Source organism: Jaculus jaculus, chromosome 1, assembly GCF_020740685.1.
Source record: "Jaculus jaculus isolate mJacJac1 chromosome 1, mJacJac1.mat.Y.cur, whole genome shotgun sequence".
NCBI lineage: Eukaryota > Metazoa > Chordata > Mammalia > Rodentia > Dipodidae > Jaculus > Jaculus jaculus.
This window is the reverse complement of record NC_059102.1, coordinates 26,591,353-26,617,147: the sequence shown is the minus strand read 5'-3', so window position 1 is coordinate 26,617,147 and position 25,795 is coordinate 26,591,353. Positions and strand designations below refer to the sequence as shown.

The following is a 25,795-nucleotide window of genomic DNA, read 5'->3' as shown; positions in this document are numbered from 1 at the left end:
CATAAAGACAATGGCTGTGGCTTCAAGACCGTGTAAAACAGGGTTTATTTTTTCTAAAACTTGTTCATGACCTAGAACCTCTTTCCTCAGGTTTCAATAGTCTGTACTTCAGTGGGCAGAGACTCCCTGGTCATAGAGCTGTGATCTCATGGAACAACTTCACCACACATCTGGAAACAGAATGTTAAATCTTCTCAGGTATGTTTCTCTCCATCAATGAATACCTAAAGAGCATGTATGCTTTCAGTAATACCTTATTAGTATTCATACTAACCCAGAATTCAATGAAAATTTCTACTTTGAACATTCTGCTTATTTCCTGTTATTTCCTAACAAAATTTTTCCGTCAGCCACATTCATAATTTCCAGTAGGAATAGAGCATTAGTAATTATTGCTGTGAGTTATTTTTCAAATTATCAACAATGTCACACAGTCCATACACCAGTGCATAAGCATTCTTCTCCTACCCTCCTCTACAGCATCCCACACCACAGCCAGCTCAAATCTCATGTCCTTTCCTGAGAAGCATAAATCAAGTATAATTTTAAAGGAAGTCAGATTCTAGGGAAGAAAATCCACAGGGAAGGGGTTTTGCTATTTTGTCATCAATGTATCAATTCATGCCACATGGAATAAATAAATCCTTTATTTAATGAGTCCCACTTTCAATGGTACAGCCTATTGGGATAGAACAGGAGGTTTTGAATGAATAGTACCTAAAATAAAACTTTATTGTCATGAACAAAAAAATTTCTCATCAAATGGTGGCCAAGCATCAGAAACAATTCTAGTAGTAGCAGACTTGGAAGATACAAACAGCTGAGTAGTCTCAAGTAAGGTTGGACAGCAGCAGAGACTCACAAGTCTTGACCATCTGCTTTACTAGTGCACATCTCATTCAGGAGACCAGAGATACAGTTCATTCAGGAATCAGGAGCAGAGCTCATCTTTGTGCTGTTGTGTGCTAGGGATAAGTTTAAAGTGGATCATGGTGAGGTATCTCTAACTTTTGAGATGGCTGTATCAAGAGTATGCTGGAGGAGCTGGAGAGATAGCTCAGCAGTTAAGGTGCTTGCTTGCAAAGCCTAAGGACCCATGTTCAATTCCCTAGTTCCAGATGTCCATGGTGGTGCATGTGTCATTCTCATATATATATATATATATATATATATATATATATATATATATATATATATATGCCTCTTTCTTTCTCTTTCTCTCAAATAAATAAAATAAATTTAACAGAGTATGCTGGACATATCTCTGACTCACTCATTCTTTCTCAAGTAGGAGTCATGGCACAAATCCTTGGTTTTCCTCAATGATTTAGTGAATAACTATTTGAGTGCTAGAAGGAATGGTGATGGACAGTGAGGAAACAAATAGAAGTGCATAGACTCAGCCAAACCATAGGGACTTCTGTATAGTTCTCACTGACTTGAAATCCTACAACAAAGACACAGCCAGATATCATAGACTGACCATTTATGTTCTCCCAAAATGTATGTGTGGAATCACTGATACCTACCATGATGATATTAGAAGCAAAGCCTTTAGCAGGTGAGTGGTCAGAGGTGATTAGGTCACAAGGGTGAGCACAGCAAGAAGATACATACACATAAACCAGAAATTGGGCTCTCATCAGAAACAAAATGTAGCTATATGTTGTTGTTTGTACACTGAACTGAGTACACCACATGAGCTACACTATGTGCACTATCTTGACACATGCACAAGGAACCTGATACTGTGGACACACATGTTGGAGACTGTGGGTTCCTGTATCCTCCGGGGCTTGGCCATGGTCCTGCAAAAGCACCCAGGCAACCAGGGTGGGTGAGTGTGTGATGAGAAGAACACTCCCAGGAGATAGTTGAGCAGCGCTCTCAGATTATTATCAGTGAAATGGGTTTATAAGCATCTGAGGGTTGGGGGTGGAGGATCCTAAGGGAGTTGGTTTTACCAAGTTAATTTCTGATGCCTAATCAGCATATGGGGACATTTATTCCAGCACATACACAATGGCAGGGGGTAGGGTGTCAGGTGATCTAGGGTCTCAGGACCATGTGAAAGCTGGTGGCTGAGAAGGAGTTTCCTAGGCAACTGTCCAAAGGTTACAGGGCTATGGGCAGAACCTAAGTTCAGATGTGCCAGGCTTGGAGAGGGAGTGGCATCCTCTTAGCCATGCCTGGCACAGCTCAGGTCCCTCTCCTGAAGGCTCTAACCTGTGCCTGGCAGTGCCTGAAAACTCCCCCTTTGTATTTATAATGGGGCACTGTCATCCCAAATGAATTCTTTATAATTTACCATAGGTCCAGATAGAGTTAGGTGGCGTATGAGGACCTGATTAGTAACAACCTTAGCAATATTAGTTATTTATCTGAGAAATTTGGTGATACAGGGGCTACAAGCAATAGGGTTACTATAGTAAGGAAGGGGCTAAGGAGAAGCCAAGAAACTAAAGGGTTAGAGAACCAGGCGGTGGGGTCCTCAGGCTAGTAGCAGTCAAGCAGCTTAACAACATTTGATTCATTAACAAAGAAAATATTTTTTGTCCCAAGACCATACATGCCCCCCCAAGTTCAGAAGTAATGAAGTCTAAGGCTAGTCGGTTTTGAAATGCCACACCCATGAGAATGTTTATTGTCTCTGGAGATATTTGAGGCTCTTGGTCACTGGTGCCACCCAGAGACAGTGTCACACTGAGGCCCACCAGAAGAGGGATGAAGATCTGTTTCAGTTGGTGCAGGCAGAGTTTGTAGATTTTTTTTTTTTTTTTTTAATACAGATACAGCTCCGAAGCAATCAAGACTGGGGAAAAATAAGAGGGGGGGGGAGGAAATATTTATGTATGGGGTGGTTTCTCATCCTGCAACAAAGGAGAGCCAATGTCTTGGCACAACTGGTCCTGATTATGGAAATATTGAGCAGGCATTCAGCTCTGGTCAGCTTAGAGCTGGACAGGCAGAGAGACATAACTTGACCTGCATCAAAGAAGGCGAGGCCTGTCCTTTGCAGAGCCATGGACTCAGAGCACACACGGAAAAACAGTTCTCTGGAAATGGGTAAGAGATAAATAAATAAATAAACATATGTATGTATATTGTCCTTTTTATCTTCGGGGGACCAGTCACCCTAACTCTATCCCCCTTTATTTCTCCCTCTCATGAAAAGACACTCTAACTGCTTTTAGGGGACAAGGGGCAAAGACAACAGATCACTTGCTACTTCCTGCCAAATTGGACATGAAGTGGGGACTTGTTGCAGTTAGAGAGTCTTTCCCAGAGAAGAGAACTATTCTAATGGACCACGGAGTGTAGGAAGATAGTCTTGGAAGAGAACATTGGGGAGAAAGAATAAAAGTAAGGAGTTAATGAGAAGCCAGCACAGAATAAACTGGTCGTTTTATGGTTGAGGGCATCCAGGTAGACAGGCTTGGATTGTCTCAGGACCATCTGACAATGAGTTGACTGAGATTTTCTTCCAGAACTGTTCATTAAATGGCATAGTAGTATTCGACATGGCTTGTAAAACAGATGAGATGCTAGCAGGGTTATCAGAAACATATACACAACATTTAACCTTGATAATAGAGAACCACTCAGTGTCATTAAGGGCTGTACAAATATATTTTTGGTCTCAGAACTTATTTATATATTTTAGACTTTAAAATAACCCTTTTGACATCTATAGTTTTTTTTATTATTATTATTGTAGAATTACAATTATGGAGAAAAAAGTCTTAATGTTTGTTTGTTTCCCCTCTTGGAAAGCTCTTGTTGTGTTACTTAATAAGCTATTTATATATTTGAGGTATTTTTTATCTTTGGTAATACATTTCTCTCTGAGTGTTTAAGACCATATAGACAGCCAAAATTTAATTAAGGATTAATTATGGAGGTCAATAATGGCTCTCCAAAGAGAATTTAGGTTCCCATTTAGGGTGTTTCTGTCTATTAGGAGGAGTCAGAGCTGTACTGGCCAAGTAGTTTTCCCTTCTTTGGGAAGCCAAGAGGACTGATTGCTCCTCAATTGTGCCTCTCCTCTTCCAGACTCTACACCAATTTTGTTTGGGTCTCTGAATCCTCCCTGCCCAGGAAGACAGGTAACTTACCAGAGGGCCAGTGTAGAAGTGTCCCATCATCTCCAGTGGCCTCATGACCTGGGACTGCAGGCTAAAATATTTTGATGACTTTTGCTCTGATGATTCCAATTAGCTTTGGTTTCCACATAGGTAATTAACACACTTAGAAAGTTACACCAGCCTGGATGTATGTTCAAATAGAGCACATTTGATTACTGAAATCGATTTAGTTAAAGAATAGCACAAGAGCTTCTAAATCATTTTGTCCATTCTTTGACATTGTTGTTGTACTGTGGCAGCATAAGACATATATCTGATGCCTATAGGGAGTAGGCATATTTAACAATTTAAATACCTAACAGTTATAAATATATTCATAAGTTGTTATCAGTCTTGAAAACAATACCAATTTATTTACAAACAGGACAAGTAAAACAGTATAAAATCTTAGCACTTGTGTTTGAAAACATTTTTAATTTTTTGGTTTTTATTTTTATTTATTTATTTGAGAATGAGAGATAGAAAGAGGCAGAGAAAGAGAGAGAATAGTCATGCCAGGGCCTCCAGCCACTGCAAACGAACTCCAGACACATATGCCCCCTTGTGCATCTGGTTAACATGGGTCCTGGTGAATTAAGCCCCGAGCTGGGGTCCTTGGGCTTCACAGGCAAGCGCTTAACCACTAAGCCATCTCTCCAGCCCATTTTTTAAAATTTATTTTTATCTTTATTTATTTATGTAAGAGTGACAGATAGAGAAAAAGAGGCAGAGAAAGACAGAGAATGTGCAAACATCTTTGATTAGTTCAGATACCTGTGTGGGTACCAATTATCCAGAGAACAATGGAAACAGAACCATAGAGTTTGAATATTATTTTTCTCAGATGAGGACCATTGTTTGAGCATGAGGCTATTCCTTAAAGTAGGAAATATGTCTCAATAGTTAATTTTGTTATAAGCACTGGACTTAATTGACACAGTTACTTAACATACATTAGAGCAGAATCTGGTCTTTTTTTTTAGCCAAAACAGCTAGCTAAATTCTAATATAACCTCTAATAAATCTTTTTTGAAAGAAAAGACACCATTTGACAATCAATGATTTTGGCTTAATTTTGATAGCTACTGATTTTATGTACCATAGAAATTTTTAATTTTTATTAACATAAAACAATTTTATGTTTTGCCCATGATTTAAATTTGATAAAGCTTATGCAAGCTATCCCAATATATTTTAGCCTGAAAATGAGTGTTTTGCTCTTTAAGAGTTTGTAAAGAATTGAAAAATGTCTAACTTTAGGCATGGTGTTAGGTTTAGCCTGATTTTTTTTCCTACATATGCACATCTTTATCCACATACTTTAACATTCTGATCTAAGTACCACTCAAAAAGCATTTTTTAAAAATACTTTTATTTATTTACTTATTTGACAGAAAAAGAGGGAGGGAGAGAGGGAGAGAACGCACATGCCAGGGCCTTCAGCCACTGCAAATGAACTCCAGACACGTGTGCCCCCTTGTACATTTGGCTAATGTGGGTCCTGAGAAATCGAACCTGGGTCCTTTGGCTTTGCAGGCAAACACCTGAACTGTGAAACCATCCAGCCAGCCCTCAAAAAGCATTTTTAACTAGCATTATATGTCCCAACATTGAAAAATTCCTTCCCAGTTCCTTCAATCAATTCATCTCACACAATTATTAACCATCTTTCATATAAGGCTATTAAGAAAAACTACACCAAATTTATTAATCCTATTACTGACAAACAAGTAGTTTAATGGCAATTTTATATGATTAAAACCAATAACACACTTGGAGATGATTTCATTAGGAGTAACTAAGGCAAATATTGTTGCTATCTTGAGACAGGCTGGCCTAGAATCAGGTCAGTTGCCTCTTCCTTTTAAGTAAGAGGACATTTACAATATTTTTTTTTTATTTTATATTAAGTATCTCACAAATTATAAGTGACCACTTCAAAGAGAATTCTGCTGCTTTCAGTAATCCTCTATGTAAATTGAAGTTGACCTAGAACATAAACTCAGTGATTATATTTATGATATCATGTAACAAAGTATGACATTCTTTACATAAAACTCGAGTTCACCATAGGCTTTAGTTAAATGTGACCTTTTTTTTTTCCCCTTTCTTTCTTGCCACTTTTTGGTGCACTGTGGCAGCTGGGTGGGACTTTGAATACATGTTAGATCAGCCTTGCTGGGCTCCCGGGCACTCACCAGAGGTCAGGTCTAGTACATGAGGAGGTAATGGCCAAGACTGGCCAAGACAACTGTCAGAGTGCAAGTCCAGCTACCTGAAGGGAAAAGAAGGGACAGGGTCCCTGAGACCGCTGGGAAAAGAGGGGGCCTCCAGGATCTCCGGGAGGCCACTGAAGAAGGAGGGCACCCACTGGGGACTGCTGGGAAAAGAGGGGGTCCGTGGGGGGCCACTGGGAGAGGAGACAGAGGCATGATGCCTACATGAGCTGAAGCGCCATGTCTAGACACGTGTGAGCCCAATGCCTGACTCTGACTTGGGCTGCTTTGGAGCGCTTGCAGAGCCAGCTTGTAGTTTCACCACTTAAAGGGAGTGAGGGGAAATTTCCTTCCTGAACTTTTCATTTCCTAGCCAGATAAGCTATGCAGGTCCACGTGTCTGGACCACATGGATGCCTAGAAATCATCCAGGGAGTGACCTGGAGGACTTTTTTCCAAAAGGATCCAGACTCCCTCATGGAGAGCTTAATTCCCTTAACTTTCAGAAGAGCCCATAATCTATGAATCTGTGATTTCTTTTGCTGGGATTCAATATTAAATAAAGGAGAAAAAAGAGAAAGATAGCTTCCTTCTGATGGAGAAAAGAGAAATCGATAGAGGGTTTTGCCAACACCCAATGGGCTGTTGGGGTCAAGGCAGAGGACAGGTGGCCTTCAGTCAATACTAAAGAGTGGTTTTGGCCAAGAGACTTCAGTTGCCAGTTCATCATGTCTGGTCCCACGCGATGGCATGAACCAAAAATAAAGGATGAAAAAGAGAAACCTGCCAGTCCTCAAAAAACGTGGAGGCAAGGCCACATGGGCCAATGTCTCCCAGTCCCTCTGGGAGAGCACTCACCTACCCTGTCCATCTCCTAATGGCCCTGTTCAGGTGACAGCTGTGGGTTCTGTATCCTCCTGGCCTGGCCATGGTCCCCCAAGGCTCCCAGGCAACCAGGGTGGGTGAACAAGAAAAACACTCCCAGGAGATAGTTAAGCAGCTCTCTCAGTTTATTGTCAGTGAAATGAGTTTATAAGCTTCTGAGGGTGGGGGAGAGGACCCTAAGGGAATTGGACATACCAAGTTCATTTCTGATGCCAAATTAGCATATGGAGACATTCATTGAGCACATAGGCAATGGTGGTGGGTGTGGGGGTCAAGTGATCTATAGCCTCAGGACTGTGGGAAGGCTGCTGCTGGATGATAAGGAGTTTCCTAGGCAACTGGCCAAAGGTTTCAGGGCTATGGGCAGAGCCTATGTTCAGGTGTGCAGGGTTTGGAGAGGGAGTGGCCTCCTGTAGCCTGGGGGTCCTTAGCCATTCCTGGAAGCTCAGGCTCCTCTTCTGAAGGCTCCAGCCTGTGTGTGGCAGTGCTTGAGAGGAGACCACTGTCATATCTCTATGTAGCTGACAGCAAAACTGTACCTAACTAAGCATGCATGCCAATGTAAGTTGAAGAATGCAGCTGCTCCTACCTTAAATTAGATAAAATAAGTTAAATCCTATCCATAGGTCCCCATGCACTGTTTACCGTAGCCAGATGCCTTCCTAGCAAACAAACCTGTTAAAACTACAGGCCACAAAATCAATGAACTTCTCTTAAAACCATCTGTGTTATGTCATGGCCATTATTTGCTATGCATGTGTAAGCCTAAGAATGAAAACACTGAGGGCCACATGGGACAGAGATTCCCCCAACTCCCCTGTATGCCTAATGGAGTGTTGTGAGTTTATTTTTCTATGTGTTGCTATCCCCTTTCTAGGAACTAAACCCTGCAACATTGACCTCAGCACACATAGACACCCACTCATCATCCTCTGCAGTACTGAGGATCCATCTGAAAGTACAAGCAAAGGGAGAGAGTATATCAGGGTGTGGCAGCACTTCCCTCTAACGTCAAATTAAGAACAGAGTCGTTCCCTTGTCAGGGTGAATGATGGCATTAACCACTCTAGTGCCCTATCCAGAACTGTGGGCACAGCAGCAATTGTATCTAAATGGTTGGCACTGTACAACCACTCTAAGACATGAACTCAAAAGTATAGTGTTCAGAGGAATTGAAATGGCCAATTCCATTTTGATTCCCAGATGTAAAATCGTCTAACAAACTGGACAGCCAAATCATAGCCTTTGTGAGCTGAGTTAGAAATCAAAACACTGGAAGCCGGGCGTGGTGGCACACGCCTTTAATCCCAGCATTCGGGAGGCAGAGGTAGGAGAATCACGGTGAGTTCAAGGCCACCCTGAGACTACAGAGTTAATTCCAGGTCAGCCTGGACCAGAGTGAGACCCTACCTCGAAAAACCAAAAAAAAAAAAAAAAAAAAAAAAAAAAAAAGAAAACAGAAATCAAAACACTGGAGTAAAAAGTGTGAAATATATTTAAGCAAAAAGAAATGTATTTGGAATTTTGTTTTGTAAACTCATGAGATATGAGTTATTTGTACAAATTTTTGAGTAGTATGTTAGTTTGAATGCAAATATATGTTCCCCATAGCCTCAAGTATTTTTTGGTTAAGGTTGAGCTTACCGCTTAAGTTTGCACCAGCCTGGTAGAGGAGGTATCACTGAGGCCAGATCCTCAGGTCCACCTCTAAAGTGTGTTTGGAGACAGATCTAACTCAACGCTGTGGAAAAAGCAATTAGAACGTTACTGGTATGTGCTTGCTTGTGGAGATGGGTGTTAGAAGGTTTCTCTCTGCTTGGATCTGTGAAAGGGAGACAACCTCTTCCATCACTAATGGAAGTTCCCCTGGACCTGTAAGACTGAAATAAAACCAACTCTCCCATAAGCAGTGTCTGGCTGGATGTTCTTCCCAGCAAGGTGGAGCTGATGACAACAAATAGGAAAGGTGATTTTTGTATCACCCTGTAATCCATTACAGATCTCATGGGTCCTTTAATACTAGAACAGCATCTGTGAATAAGATTTTCAAAATATGTACAGAATGAAGAGTGTGTTTGTATATTAGCAGAGTCTTATGAATGTGAGATCAAGTCTTATTTTGTTACATCATAAACTCACTGATGAATTTCATGTGCTCCCTCATCACTCTCTTTCCTCTGGTTTTATTCATTGTGTGATTCTGTTTGATCTCTGGATCCCTGTCACTTCCTCGTGGTCTCCATGTATCAGTGTGTGTTCTTAATCTGTCTGTATACCACTTCCTCCTTTGGTGTCTGAGGTTTCTAACCTCGTTTCCATCTAAGCAGAGGACAACTTAATGTGTCACTTCTGTAACTGAGGAATAATATATAGAATATGCCTGTGGTAGTTTGAAAATGTATGGCCCAGTATATTTGGGTGTATTATTAAAATTAAACATAACTTGGGTCTCCATCCGCCTGGCTGGAGGAGGTTGTTACTAGGGTTGGATCCTGGGGCGTAACCCAGAGTTGTGTTTGGGGGTGAGTGTTAGATGCCAGCCCAAATGTGTGGAGAGATGAGTTTAATCTCTGGATATGCTGGCTACTGCTTTTTGCTGTTTCCTGGCTGTTTGATTTTTTTCTCTCTGTTTGGATCTGTGAATGGGGGCCAGCTTCTTTTGCCATTGACAGAATGTCCCCTGGATCTGTAAGATTAAATCAAATCCCATTCCTCCCATATAGTTTGTCTGATTCTATGGTCATCCCAGAAATGTGGGAGAGACTACAACAATCCTTGAAATACTGCGTAAGCATATGAAATGTGTGTATACATATAAGAACAATATTCTAGGGAATGAATTTTCAGGTTTTAGTGTTTATAAAATCATCTGAGAAGTTATTAATGCATAAATATTCCCATTTATTCCTGTTTCCTACAGCTAAATGTTGATCAAGTTCAAAGCAATATCTGAGATTTGATTTCACACACACACACACATACACACACACAATTTCCTAGTTGGAAGTACAGGGACCACATCTCTAAGGACTTACTAGTATAATAACTTTAAGATATGTCATTTTTCTAATTCACAATCTAATAGATAAAGGTCTGAAAATGTCTGTTACTACACATTGTGAAGTTTTTTAAAAGGTGATCTTCTTGCTACCTTTGCCAAAAAAATTATTTACTAAATCTAGTAACTGCAAAGAATTTTTTAAGTTAAATGAATTAAATATAATAATGTTAAGCTCATTACTTATTCTTTACAAGTTTCAAATTTCATAAAATATACAAATAATCAATGTTCATTGAAAAAATAGCAGAAAATGCAATTGAAAACAAAACTGTCAGTTATAATCAGTTACATAAACTAACTGTTTCTCCATATTTTTCAGATCTAAATTTTTATCTTTAGGAAAAAATTATATTCATGAAGTTTACTGAGATTCTACTACATACCAGGTTCAAAATGGAATAGTTGAGACAAATGTCTTTCTTTTTTATTTATATTTATCTATTTATTAGAGAGAGAGGAAGAGAGAGAGAGAGAGAGAGAGAGAGAATGGGCACACCAGGGCCTCTAGCCAGTACAAACAAACTCCAGATGCATGTGCCACCATGTGCATCTAGCTTACATAGGAAGCTGGAGAATTGAACCTGGGTCCTTAGGTTTCACAGGTGTGCCTTAAGTGGTAAGCCATTTCTCTGGCCTAAAACAAAAATTTCTAATATTTAGACTAATATTGCTAACATCTCTGAACTTTATTTTTTCTATCTTTTGTTTGTACATATTTTCCAAACCGTTAAGTTTGATATTGAATATGTGAAAGTTTATATAGATTTCATATGGCAAACTTGAAGTTTTTTCATGTAAATATATTATTGATCAATAACACACTGATTACTAATATATTCAATAACATATTTATGACTATATATAATATATCTATTCACATGGCCATCTGTGTGATTTTCGTTTGTTTATTGAAAATTAACTCAAAGAAAAAGCATAAAATAACAAAATGTCAGGAAGTAGATTATCTTGAGCAACGAGTTACAAAATCTGTAAGTGATACTTAAAGTCAGATAAAAAAAAAATTAAATGAAACTAAAACAATAGAAGGTCCTACTTTGCCTTCAGATACATGAAATAGAACATCATGGGACTAAAAGTTCAGAGATGGTGGAAATGTTCCAAGCAACACGTGACTCACATTTGGATATTCGGCATTGTGCTTGTCACAATAGTCTGTGTTAATGGTTGACTAATCTGCTCACTCTGCCACAGTTGCAGTGTAACAGCTAATGCCTACTGAACACTTGTCATGTGCCAGTCATTGTCTTAAGTGATATGGGACCATCAGACTACTTTTGTCTCATGCAATTTTTTTTTTTTTTTTTTTTTTTTTACTTTCTTGGGTTTTGGAGGGAGGGTATCTCTCTCTATCCCAGGCTTACCTGGAGTTCACTATTTAGTCTCAGGGTGGCCTTGAACTCATGGCAGTCCTCTTACTTCTGCCTCCCAAGTGATGGGATTAAAGGAGTGTTCCACCACACCTGGCTCATACAAACTTTTAATAAGAGATTTTTAAAAATATTTCAAGATAAAGGACCAGAGTGTCAAAATTATTTTTGTGAAGTTGCAGAGCTAGTAAATGGGAAAGCAATATTTCTAACTCACTGTATCTGTTTCCATAGTTGTGTTACTAATCATTATATTACATTTTAAAAGTACATCTTTATATCCTCATCACAGCACATATGTAAGGTATATGCATAATGAGGAAAGATGGTTCCCATTTTGCGAAGGGCAGTGATTATTTGCTCTGTGTAAAGATTCATTTCCAGGAAAGGCATGCCCTTCCCTTTCTGTCCAGCTGGAACAATATGCTATCTATACAACATCATTTTGCCATGGCTGCTCGAGAACATTTCAGCCTTTGGGCTCACAGATTTCAGTGTTTGACAAATAATAAAATGCTGAGTGCATACATGTGAGGCAAGTCTCAGGAGGCTCACAGACCACACAGAAGAATATTCTACAGAAAGCTTTTTCAGGTTTTAGTATTCATAAAGTCATCTGGGAAGTTATTAAAACATGAATATTCCCACTCATTCTTCTGTCCTGAAACAAAGCACTAACTCCAGACTCCAAGCTCGCCTAAATGTAAGATATTCAAATGCAGGTAAGAGAGGGCCATATCTGAACACACTTTGGTGGCCTGCAAGAAAACCTAGCGTTTGCCCAGGTCAAAACCCTCTTAGCTCAGCAAAATATGGTGCAAATCATCAGAGGAAGGCTGTAGACACCATGTCAAGTGAGAGCAACATATGCCCCATTAACTAGTATTATAAGTTTAGTCGTTTATTGGATATTCCCCAATAGAATCAGGAGTTTTATTCATGGTTGTAACTTGAATTTCCAGGTACCTGGCTGGAGGTGACATCACTGTGTGTGGATCCTAGGGTCCAGCCCTAAGGTATGTTTGGGGGCAAACCTGGGATTTCAGCCTAAGGTTTGCAGAGAGCAGTCTGAGTTCTGCCTGGGTTCCCTGCTGTTTGGATGCAATGATTTTGCTCTTGCTTTTTGTGAGGGTTTTCTTTTATTTTTTGCTTTTTTTTTTTTTTTTTTTTGCAATTACTGAAATTCCCTTGGATCGATAAGCCAGAAATAGATCCCTTCCTCCCATAAACTGTGCCTGGTTTCGGAGTTCATCCCAGAAATTTGAAGCCGGCAATAAGTAATCATGGCTAAATTTTTCTAGAGAAATCTCGGGATCAACTGGCCCAGCAGTCTGGATTCCCACACACTATTATTCTGAGTGAGCAATAACCAGACTCAACACTCCTTTTGCTCAGAAGGAAGTCTGATTAGATCTCTTAGGGCATCAGATTGAAAATAACGTGCACATGTACATGCTCCTTAGCTTAATGATGACCCAGGATGAAAGCAATGATAAAATGTAAAAATATCCACAGACACATAGGCTCCCAAAATCTCAACACTGAAGTAGACTAAAAATGAACCCAACATGGCTCAGGGAAATTTGTGGAAGAAGGGGTCAGGAAGATTGTTAGAGCTACAAGTTGGGACATTATGCACAGAGACATTGCCATGACCAACCGAACCACATTGATTGAGGAGGAGGGTCCCTGCGGAGGGGGGAAGACAGGGAGGAGACTAATAGTGTTACTAACATGGCTGTATACATACTGTATACATAACTAATAAATAAATAATAAATAAATAGAAACGTGGGTTCCTCTGTCCTCTAGGGCCCATCAGAGGCTCCCCTGAAGTTGTCCCAGGCAACTGTGGAGACCAAGGTTGTGCATGCATGAGGAGAGAAAGAATCACTCCTGGGAGTCATTGTTGGTGAACAGTTCTCAGTTTGTTGTCAGGGAAATGGATTTATAGCCATCTAAGGGTAGGAAAAGGGTCCTAAGGGGATTGGTGGGTTTAAAGGTTTCTAACCTATGCCTAAAATGGGGACATTTGTTCCAGCACCAGGCAAGGGAAGGCATGCAAAGGTGCTGGCTGATAACATATAAGGAGTTTCCTAGGTAACTGGCCAAAGGCCTCAGGGTTATGGGCGAAGCCTAAGTCTTATCTGAAAGTCCAGGTATCTCCTGCTTGGAGAGGAAATGGCCTTACTTCCTGCCAATCTTGGAGTCCAGGCTCACTGTGACCTCCAGGAATGGGGGAGGATCCTGGCTCACTGCAAGAGACTACCCAGCCTTCAGGTCCCACATGTCCTTACTGGATTGCAAGATGTTGTACATCAGGGACATGCTGTGAGGTTCCTGTAGGGATGTATGTATAATATGAAAGGAGTAAATCAGGTCTATGACTTGAGAACAGAGTGACAGGGAAGGGGGTTTTCATTGAGATTCATACTCATGGCGTGAGGTTTTGCTAAAGTCATGTTCAAATGACTTATGAAGAATTTTAAAAAGTCAAAATTAAAACAATATACAACTGAAATCTCTGTAGTTCCTGCTTTCATGTAGGAAAATTCGGGCAGGTTTCCACTTCCTTTGAGGCACAGTTTCCATCATGCTCGAATTAACTTATCTCCCATTGTCACTGTGATGAGTAAATAGAACAGTATTGATACTTAGCAATATGTTTACAATAATCATTTAAAAGATGAGGTAATCTTTTATTACTGCAATTAAAATCCATCTCCTTGGGAGCTAAGAATATGGCTCACTTGGTTAAATAGTGGACAGAGAAGCAGGAAGATGTGACTTTGGATTACTGTCACCAACAACAAAACTAGATATATGGGCTGGAGAGATGGCATAGTGGTTAAGGAATTTTCCTGTGAAGCCAATGGACCCAGGTTCGATTCCCTAGGAACCCACCCCCCCACTAAGCCAGATGAACAAGGGGCACATGTATCTGGAGTTCACTTGCAGTGGCCAGAGGCTCTGGCATGTCCACTTTCTCACTTTTATCTCTCTCTTTGTGCTTACAAATAAATAAATAAAATAAAAATAAAACCAGATATGTAAACCTTCAATCCAAGTACTGGGGAGGTGAATACAGGAGGATCTCTGGGGCTTGTGATGTGGGTTAACTATTCTAGCTGAAATCTGTGATCTCAGAGTTCAGTTAAGGACCCTGTTCCAAAAACTAAGGTAGAGAGTAATTGAGGAATACATGTGATGTCTGCTGGATTCTGCTTGTACTCATGCAAATGTGCATATGCACCCCGCTCACACACATATACGAACATGCATACAGTATAAATGCACACATACACACACAAAAATTTTATCTTCACTTGTAATGTAGAGGGTTCCACAGTTCCATAAACTTCCCTAGCAACCTCGCTAACCCTATACCCTCAGCAGATTCAAGAAATCAAAAAGAAAAATTGATAACATAAATGCAATTATGTCATCATTTAAATTAACATGGGTATCAATAGGCAATGTGTGATGTGTGCTGCCTAACTAAACATGCCACCTTCTACTTGTTGTCATGGGAGGATGAATGAGATCTGACTCCTTTTTTACTTTTTCTTTTCTGTAGGTGACTGGTACACAAGGGCTAGCACCGTTATGATATTCCTGTAAGTTTTCCAGGTTAACTCCATTCTCAAAGCAACACCCTATCATTCTGTCATTAGTATACCCAGGGATTATGGCCTTCATTCCCTTGACATTACCAGGTTTCACCTGTCTAGTATTAATTAGACAGGGGACAATGTGACTCCAGTGGCTTCACTCTCCTCTATCATAATGACGGCAGCCACAAATGCTCTCATAAGTGAGGTGCACCAGGGTCTCAATGAGGCATGAAGATGAGGCCAGACCCCTCACTTGTACTAACCTGTACTCTGTAAGGTGATCTGTAAGGTCATAAATGACCTTGCTGTCACTAAGAAACTTACTCTCCAGTTAGAAGTATATGACTTCCCAAGAAGCTGTTGTGCTGCAAGAGCTCTTGGTCAAATTTCACCCTCATCTCCAATGGTACTTACGGGTAGAAGTACAGGTTTTATCTCCAATATACACCAAGTTCTGCAGTGCTTCAAGGCCAAATAAACACACACACAGCGATGAAACCCCTGCAGATACAGGTATTCACAGAAGCTGCGTCCTAAGTCACTGTCCCTCTTCTTCCAAAAACTGGTGTGTAAATCAAACTCTTGAATCAGAATTTCCTCTGTTTTATGTCCTATGAAATCCAGGTAACAATGGCATCTGTCTCATATCATTCAGGCAAAGTTCTTAAAAAATTGCACTCTTGTGTAAGGCTGACTTGTTTGCACAGCACCACATTTTTGAGATTTCTTCATGGTTACCTGTATCTGCAATTTTTTCCTATTATTTATATATCATTTAAGAACATATGGAACTTTGCAGTATGTCCTACTATTAATGGATATTTAAATATTTTCCAGTTTGGGAGCATTTATAAGTAAAGCTGTGAGCATTCCAAAAGAAGTGAAGCATTTTGAAAAGAGAAAAGTTGCCTTGCTGACCTCAAGTGGCAATGAGAACATTCATGAGATCCACAGAAATATTTAATGTACATGCAAAAGTGCGGGTGCAATTTCCTACAGTACATTCAGTCCCTGTATTTTCTACCTACATCTTTAAATTATTCCCGTTCTTTCACTAAAATCTGTGCCTGTCAGATTGTTGTCTTTGCTTCTTGCTAACCATTTGACTATTGTACCCATCTGACCAGAACAGAACCAAGTGCCTCAGGAATAACCTTTGCAGGTGGCGGAGTCCCAGGCCACTGACAAGATGCTGCTTGTTCCACTTCCCCACTAGAGAGACAAATGCTTCCTCTATTCTTTGTAGAGGTATAGCATAGCAAAGTAAGATATACATGAAGACAAGTCACAGAAATTGCATGACTAAATTGACAGACGTGAAGAGAAACAGGAAGTTCAGTATAGGCAGTTGATTCAGTCTGGTTGAAGATGAGTTTACCAAAGAAAAGCCTGCCCTTTTGATGCAATCTGCTTGTGAGACATACATCAGGAAGGACAGCAACAACATCCAAGATGAGACCTGAGTGTACAAAGAAGTAAAATTACGTCTGCAATGGCGACACGGGTATATTTTCCCATAACTTTAACTTCCCACGGACATGAAATATAACAGATTTCTGGTGTCTGGGGAAATGGCTCAGTGGTTGAAATGCTTGTCCTGTGATAATAAAGGCCTGATTTGAATCCCCAGTCCCCATGCAAGAGCTGGTTGTGATAGCATATACCCAGTCCAGAGGAGAAAGAAACAGGAGGGTCCCCTCAGCTTGTTATCAAACTAGTTGTGGTAGTCTGAATCAGGTGTTCCCCCAAAACTCATGCATTCTGGGTGTTATGTTCGCAGCTAGTGACAATTTGGAAGGTGGAGGTGTGTTGTTGGGGGCAGGTTTTGAGTGTTATAGCCAACTCCTCATTGCCAGAGCTCAGCTCACTCTCCTGCTACTGCTTTCTACCTGCAATGGAAGAGAGGTGATGCGCAGCTTACTTCATGCCAAGCTTTCTCCTGCCATCGTGAAACTTCTTGAGACTACAATCAAAAAAAAAAAAAAAAAAAATTTCTGCAATCAGGTGCTTTTAGTTGAGTGTGTGGTATCAGCAATGAGAAAGTAACTTACAGTATGATATTGGTACCAGAGGAGGAGGGTCCTGACTTCTATCAACCTGACAGTGTGACTTTCGATCTTTTGGAACTGATTTTAAGAATGCATGTGCAAGGACTTGAAACCTTGAACTAAGAGATGCCTTGTAGTATCATAAGCAGACCTTGGTGGATCAATCTGGTCAGAGTTTGAAAGACCTAAGTAAAGAAAGAACTGTGTAGGTTTGAGTAATGAGGAGAAGAAAGAGTTATGTCTAGACTGGTAAAGAGGCAGCTCACATGAGGGGCTTAATGCATTCTGCCCCTACCCTGTAAACTTGGGCAGGGTTAGATTCAGAGAAACACACTGCCATGAGGAGAAGCATATAGCATTGAAATGATTGAAAGCTTTAGATAGGAGACAACAGTTCAGGGCAATAATTTTAGAAAATACCACCACTGAGCTTGACCCTGTTGTTTTGCATTGAGGCAGTAGAAGAATGCTGAAGGTTTTCGCTGCTTTTCAAACCACCTTTCTTCCCCACTAGATTTAAAAAAAAAAAAAATGGATATCTTATTTGGTATTACAAGAGCATAACAAATGCAGAAAAAATGGATTCATTGTATTTGAAACATGGTTGTTTGGAAATGGCCACTGGGCAATGAGAGACACGATTACTGGAGTCCCTGCATAGAGGCATGAAGGAGCCATGAGGATGAACCATAGGCTGCAGTGCAGAACTGAGGATGATGAGATGGCTGCCGAGGTGAGTTGCAGGCTAAGGATGGAGATTTCACCATGCTGTAAGCATACCACCTGGTGGGGCAGAACTGGAACCCTGGAGATTTCATCATGGGCTCAAGATGCCGTACATCAAGCTTCAGGATTTGATATTTACCCTGCTTAACTTAGATCTTACATGGGTTGAGTCTTTCTTTGTTATGCCTGAGGCCATCTTTTGCAGTGTGAATGTGAACTAATGTGCATGTAACTTGTGTTTTGGTTGGGGATGATTGAATAGTATTGAGATTGCTAAAAAAGAAATCTTTGGGGACTTTTAATGTTGAACTGAATGCAGTTTTACATCATGAAATGTCCATGTGTTTATGGGGACCTGAGTAAATTGAAGCAATTTGAGTCAGGTGTCCTCCATACACTCCTGTGCTTTTGGAGCTAAGTCGCCATCTCACAGATTAATTTGGGATGTGGAGACTTGGTGGAGGAGGTGTCAGTTTAGGGGTGGGATTTTGGGTGTTACAGTCAGCTACCACTTCCTCTTTTGCTGCTGTTTTCTACCTGCTATGGAAATGCTGAGGTCTAGCATTTCCTCATGCCATGATTTCCCCTGCCATCATAAAGCTTTTTGCCAAGACTGTAAGACCAAATATATACTCTACTCCCATCAGTAGCTTTTGATTATGGTGTTTCTCCTGGCAATAGGAAGGTAAGTAAAACACTATTCTAGCTGAATTAGTGAGCTTCATGTTAAGAGAAATATTTTAGTTTCAAAATAAGTTACATAGAGACAGGAAAACTGATTTTTATACACACAGGCACACACACACACAAACACACTTATGACCAAGTATATACACATATATGCATACTACATAAGCATATAATAAATAATTTTTAAAAGCTTTTAAGAAAGAAATATACCAACCATGGTGGTTTAAATGTAAATATCCCTACAATCTCAGGTACTTTTGGTTAAGCTTCCTACTTAGTCCCCACCTGGTAGAGTCTTTTGGAGGTATATCCCTTTTACAGGAGGTCTACTGCTGTGTAGCAGATCACAGAGTTTTAGATTCCAGCCACTGTGTCTCATTCATACTGTTCTGTCTGTGCTGCGGATATAAGATGAGGAGAGCCTGCTTCCCCCACCATGGTAAAACTTCCCCTAAAAACTGCAAGCAAGAAGATGCTCATTGCTGTATCAACTAAGAATGTTAACTGATGTTAAAGATTAAGCAGTCACTCTTTCTCCTTACAGCATTTTTTCTCCTTTGGCCATCATATGCTCATGTTCAAATTAAAACTCTCCTGTGATATTCCCCCTACTACTCTTGAGTCAATTTAAGCATCACCTTTGGCAAAAGCCTGAGATGGGTTATCCCTTCCAGAAATATCCAGTCTCACCTGTGCTTCCCAACAGTTCTTGGGATCATGAGGACAAGCATCTTCTGCTGCCGCACGGGAATGCTCATAATGTGTACCACTGCAGGCATATCCCTGGTTGGATCACCATCTGGAACACAGTGGATGCTCAAAAAATGTCTGGTGAATTAACAGTAGGACAATGTTTATAAGGTTGCCAGTATTATCTCTGCCATAAGGTTAATACTTCTTAAATGTCTATGACTATTAATGTAATCAAAACTTTATGTAATTTGTACTGTTTTTGAGAGTCATTTTTTAAAGAAAGAGGTTAGTCCGAGTCAATATTGAATTATATTTTTGTAAAAGGTACCAGTTAATGTCAAAAATGGGTTAACTTTTATTCTCAGCTCATGTATTTTTGAGCCATACAACATCTTTCTGCCAGTACAAAAGTGACACAAGCCAAAGGAATTATACTTTATGTGTTATTCCAAATTCCAGTACTTGATTCAAATAAACAGATTTCAAAAATGTCAGCAGTTCCTATAAGCATTTATGTATGAAAATATATACTCATGCAAAATACAATGTTTGCTCTTTATCACATCAAAGACACAAATTATTATCATGTCTTATTTTCTCTAGAACTTTCCTTTCAGGTTGACATCATCATGTAATAGTCAGATGTACTCTGCTGGGATGAACCACCAAACCAGATTCAGTTTATGGGAGGAAAGGATTTACTTTTAAGCTTATAGAAGATACTCATCCCCTTTCACAGACTGAGGCAGAGAACAAAAACCACAATCAGCACCATGAGTAACAGCAAGCAAGCACAACCAACAGGCAAACAACAGAGATTCAGGCAGAGCTCAAACACTCTGCATAACTTTAGGATGGAATTCAGATCCACACCCAATAATACCTTAGGGATGGACCCCAGGATCTCCCACAGTGACACTTCTTTTAGTCAAGTAATAGCTTTAAAAATATTTGAGCCAAGCTGGAGAGATGGCTTAGCACTTAAGGTACTTTCCTGCAAATCTAAAGGATTCAGGTTCAATTCCTCAGGACCCATGTAACCCAGATGCATCTGGAGTTCGTTTGCAGTGGCTGGAGGCCCTGGTGCACCCCTTCTCTCTTTCTCTCTCAACCTATTTCTATCTCCCTGAAATAAATAAATAAAATGAGTCTATTGTGGGATATAAATTCAAACCACCACACACCATCACATTCATTAAGACCTGGGTGGGGCTTTAGAGATGCTACTGACTGCATCAACAGAAGGCAAAAAGCAGGTGTTGATCCCACTTTTAAGTCAGATTGGAAAGGTGATCTGAGATACAAAGTCTGTCTGCCTGCACACACACACACACACACACACACACACACACACACACACACTTGCTTCTATGGGAACAAAATAATATATTGTACATTTCTTTTGTCTATTAGCAGAGTAGCTTCAGTCATAAAAGAAAAAAAAAACTGAACTTTTTAAGAGAAAACCAGTTCTACTAAAATGAAAAAAGGCATGTAAAAATATCTTATTCAAATGATAACCAAGTATAATTTTCATGGCCAGTTTTGAAATAAAATCAGACTTTATTGTTAGTGCTGAAATGCATTAATCCTCAAGGTCATGTGTCAAAATGTGCTGATGACCTGCTGATCAATGAATCACCCAGGAGATAAAGAGGACCTTGTGGGAACAATGTAATTATTCCTGGAGGTAAGGAATGAAATACCACAGGTGCATGCTAAAATCCTCTCTCACAAGGAAATGCAGATTGTAAAGCCAGGATTTGCCTGTTTCTGACCGCCTATGAAACCTACCCAAGGTAAATGCATTTACAGACTGACTTGAATAGGTGCTGATTCTGATTCTGCATTTAAGAGAATAAGGCAAACACAGGTACAGAGTTGGTTTAAACCAGATTCCAAGCTATCCTTTAGCCCTGAACCCTCACATCCCCCTAGCAAGTTAATTTATCTCCTCTAGAAGTGAGTTTTTTTTGTTTAATGCAATTACAGTAATAATGTCACCCTCATAAATTATTGTGAAAATTATAAAAATGAGCGTAAGCTTATTTTCAAGAAACTGCCCCAGTTTAATTTACCAAGGTTTATTTCACTATATGTCAGGTCTGAAAGAAAACACATTTTTGTCAAACAGGCAGTCATTCTATTTGCAAAATGTAGCATAAGAATCATTGGAATCATATAGTTTATGTCATAAAGATATTTTTCTTTGAGTGTTTTTTTTTTTTTTTTTTTAATCTTAAAGTACCACATTTTGGGCTCGAGAGATGGCTTAGAGGTTAAGGCACATGCTTAGGAAGCCTAATGACCCAGGTTCAATTCTCCATGTCCCACATAAGCCAGATGCACATGGTGGCCCATGCCTCTGGAGTTTGTTTGCAGAGGCTAGAAGCCCTAGTGAACCCATTCTCTCTCTCTCTCTCTCTCTCTCTCTCTCTCTCTCTCTCTCTCATAAATAAATAAATACAAACCGTTTTTTTCAAAAAAAAATATTTAAAGGGCTGTAGGGATGGCTTAACAATTAAGGCACTTGTCTGCAAAGCCAAAGGATGATGGTTCGATTCTCCAAGACCCAGGTAAGCCAGATGCACAAGGGGGTGCATGCATCTGGAGTTCGTTTGCAGACGTGCCCATTCTCTGTCTCTGTCTCTCTCTTTCTCTGCCTCTTTCTCTCTCTCAAATAAATAAATAAAAATATTTTTTTTTAAAAAAAAGCATTTAAAGTACCACATTTTATTCAGATTTTGCAAGGGAATGTGGAAAGGGGAAGGCTGGGAAGTAAGGGGAGGGAGACAAAGTGGGAAGAAAAGAAGTACACCACGTGGAGCCCAAAAGCCTATGTGGGCCATGGTGTAGCCCAGAAGTCCATGTGACAAGATATGGATCTGGATGGTGGTGGTGGTGGTGGTGGGGTATGGAAGGAATAGAGAAAAAAAAGGAGCTGGAGGGGATAAAGAACCCATGCAAAGAGTAAGGGCTTGCGGTGGGAGCCCTCCCAGTTGGTCCTGGTCCTGAGCCTTCTTCGACTAATATTCCCTGGGACAATATCGCCAATGATAACAAGTATGGAGAGAAAACATGACTGCTCAAATGGCATTCAGCATAAAAGGTAAGAAAATATATTCAAACTTGCCAGTGACCTATAATAAGAATTTCATAAAGGTCAGTTAACAAACGCCAGGTAACATTTCAGAATTCAGTGTGAAGCCCTGCAGCAGGAGACAGCTTTCTGGGTAGGCAGATTAAGAAAGAGCCCATGGTAAATTAAGATACTGAAGATTACTTCTTCCTCTCCTTCCTGGCTAGGAAGAATTTTTCCTGCAGCTGCACTATTTTGGTGGGCGGGGCTGTCAGCTTCCTGAGACCTGCAAAACCAATCAGCACCTCTCACCTTCACTCAAACTAACCAATCACACACTGGGGATGGGTGAGTCTTCCCAGTCAATGAAAGTTCAGTTCCCAGGACAACTGTGGGTGCTCACTGTTCTGGAAGCTCTGTCCTCTCTGAGGAGTCTGCTTTCTTCCCCTCTTACCCTAAAATCCTGCCTCTTAATTCCTTAATTGGCAGAGAATGCTATCCCCAAACATTCCTAGACACTCCCTACATGGTAAAAAAAAAAAAAGAAGAAGAAAGAAAAACATACAACACAAGGCACAGAACGTCATATGATATTAGGCCCTAGTACCCAGCATGTATAAAATGAATGCACAGTGAAAACATGCTCCTTTAACAAGTTATCCCCATCCAGCAGCCTCTGGGTCACACGACACTCCTGTCAGATTCAGATCCCAGCAAAGGCTTCTGTAGCAAGAGTCTTTACATTTGACAAGACTGAGAGTATTACTCCATGAATTCAAAGGATGACTTTCACGTTTTGGGCACTGCTATGGACATCACACAGCACAGACACACATATCAGGAAAAGGACTTACCCTGTAGGAGGAAAGCTTGCAATCCCCAAACAGCAACCCCATGAGCATGTGAAATAGATGAAAAAGAAAGATAAGAAGAGGCAAACAAACACCCAGAGCGGGATAGGCAGCCTATAATTAGTTACCGGTGATTCCCATGTGTAGTACAGGTATTATAATCCTCAGTTTTCCTCAGCCATAGCTTTTTGGGTAAGATCATGTAGGGTCAAATGAATGATGCTATGCCTTATATCTTTCTCTGAGATTTCTAAGAGGGGAAAAAAGTCCAAGCAAGGTCCTCTGGTTTTACCTTCAGATTTGTAGTTAAGGACTTGTCCCCTTTAATGACCTGAAGAAAGATAGACAATGGTTCTTTTGTGTGAGGTTATTTTTATTACACAGATTGATTCTTTGTATTAGTCCCAAGGGACAATGATCCCACTTTGCACATTAAAAAAAAAAAAAAAATCAATCCATATTATTATAACAACTCGTCAAGGGCACATTAACAGCTAAATAGAACCAGAACTCAGGTTTCAAGTCTATTTTAGATTTCATCAAATTGTCTACTCAGAAGCTTCCTCAAGTTCTCATACTCTAATTTACAGAGAGTAATTGTGAACTTTCCTCTGTCATGAGGCTAATACAGACAAAAGTGTCTGGAATAAATTGATTAGCACTGCTTTTGAAAACATGTACATATATACTTTAAAAGTGTGTGTGTGTGTGTGTGTGTGTGTGCGTGTGTGTTCAGTGGCATTAGCAAATAGAATACTGTAGATGTGAGAGCTCACAAGTCAGCAAAACTAGTTCTCAGACCTTAAGCCATTCTGCATTACAGTTTACAAACCTTGACCTTAGTAGACGTACTGTTACCCATCCCAAACCTGAGCCATGTTGCATCTGCTGGGCATATAAACACAGACACACATACACAAACAATTAGCAAACAAAGAATAGAAATGTTGCAATACATTCCAGTATTTTTTTTTTTTTTCAATAGTCAGGACTTAGTTTATAGGTTTTCTTTTCTTATTCAGACAAAAATGTCCCAAAACAGAGTAGGGCATAATTTGCACCCTACTCTATTATAATATATTTCTAGTGCAAAAGTCTATTGCTCCATGGTATCTATGTATGTTTTGTATTTAAGGCCACAAACTTCAAGTTAACTACCTAAAACTGAAAAATAAAGGGAACAGACTTACAAAGGGAATAATTTAAGTGTCCCCCCCCCCCCATATTTAAAGTGTCATTGCTTAGGTAGGACAAAAGGTAAAGTCCTCCAGGAGCTAGATGGTTTCAGCTTTATTTCCTGTTTCAGGAGATGGGAAGTTCTGTTCTTGGGACAGTACTAGCTGTACTGACATTTTTGCCTCAGCACCACCTAGAGTGTGTGCCAACAGGACTCCTAGTGAGCAAGCCCTTGCCTCAAACTCTTCATAACTTTTATTTTGAAAGCCATCGATTAGCATAACTAAAGCACCTTTTCTCTGGATAGACTTCTGGCAATTGCATTCAAATTAAGATACTGAGACAGATGGTGGGATGAGTGATGTGTGGGTATTTCAAAGAAAGCCTCCCAATTTCCTGTTACCCTTCACTTCCCATGGGTCTAATTTTTGCCTACAAACCCTTACTGCCTGCTCTGCTGGCAACTTTAAAAAAAAAAAAGCTTTTGCACACTTTTCAATAGTCTGGGATCATGCAAACCGAAGCTATTGTTTCACTGTTCATGACAGTTTCCAAGTCCACTTCTCATTGGAGGCATTGCCCAAACCACCAACCTTCACTCTCCTGATTTCTCCGTATCAGCAACGACCTACACGCACTCGGCTTCTCCAGGCATCCTCTTTTCCACAAGCAAGGGTCAGGTCTTTAGCTGGAGACCTGGCTTGGGGATGACAAGATATTGGAGAATGAGAGTAGTCCACAACTTTTAAAGTCCTAACTCTGAACTAGGAGACAAGTGGAGCGGGGGTGGAGGGTAGAGGGGTGTCGGTTGGGGGGGAGGTGGGAGAGAAAGATGGTCTTAGAACTTGATTCCTTCCCAGCTCCAGAGACAGGGACTGTGTCCAATAGCGGTGATCGCCCACCTCAGATATGCTCCCCTCTAAACCTGTAACTATTTGAAACTGGAAGTATCGGGAAGCTTGTGAAAAGTAAAGGGAAATTACTGGTCCCAAAGTAACCCTTTCACCACTATATTCTAGGTATTTAATAATGCCCCAGTCTTTGGTTCCCCAGGCTCGCAAGCTACAGTGGCAAGGAGTATGAGCTGACCTGATGGCTCAAAAGTTTTGCAGGATCACAGCTTGTAGAAGGAGGCTGTCCCCAAGGATGGGCGGGGGGCCTGGGGTAGTTGAGAAAAGTCTTCATGTCAGACATTGGTAGTCAGATACTTTCCCCCAAGGACAGAACTTCCAGCCCACTTTCAC

General features: G+C 40.3%; 1 long non-coding RNA gene across 1 annotated transcript; it reads right to left on the bottom strand.

The window, feature by feature from the left end:
• Positions 1-7,329: 7,329 nt before the first annotated feature.
• LOC123455134 lies at positions 7,330-25,241 on the bottom strand. The gene is made up of 4 exons (XR_006633694.1): positions 25,145-25,241; positions 19,443-19,551; positions 8,870-8,966; positions 7,330-8,177 (listed from the first exon to the last, which is right to left on the bottom strand). It is a non-coding gene; the product is annotated as an uncharacterized LOC123455134 (long non-coding RNA).
• Between the last annotated feature and the right edge of the window lie 554 nt (positions 25,242-25,795).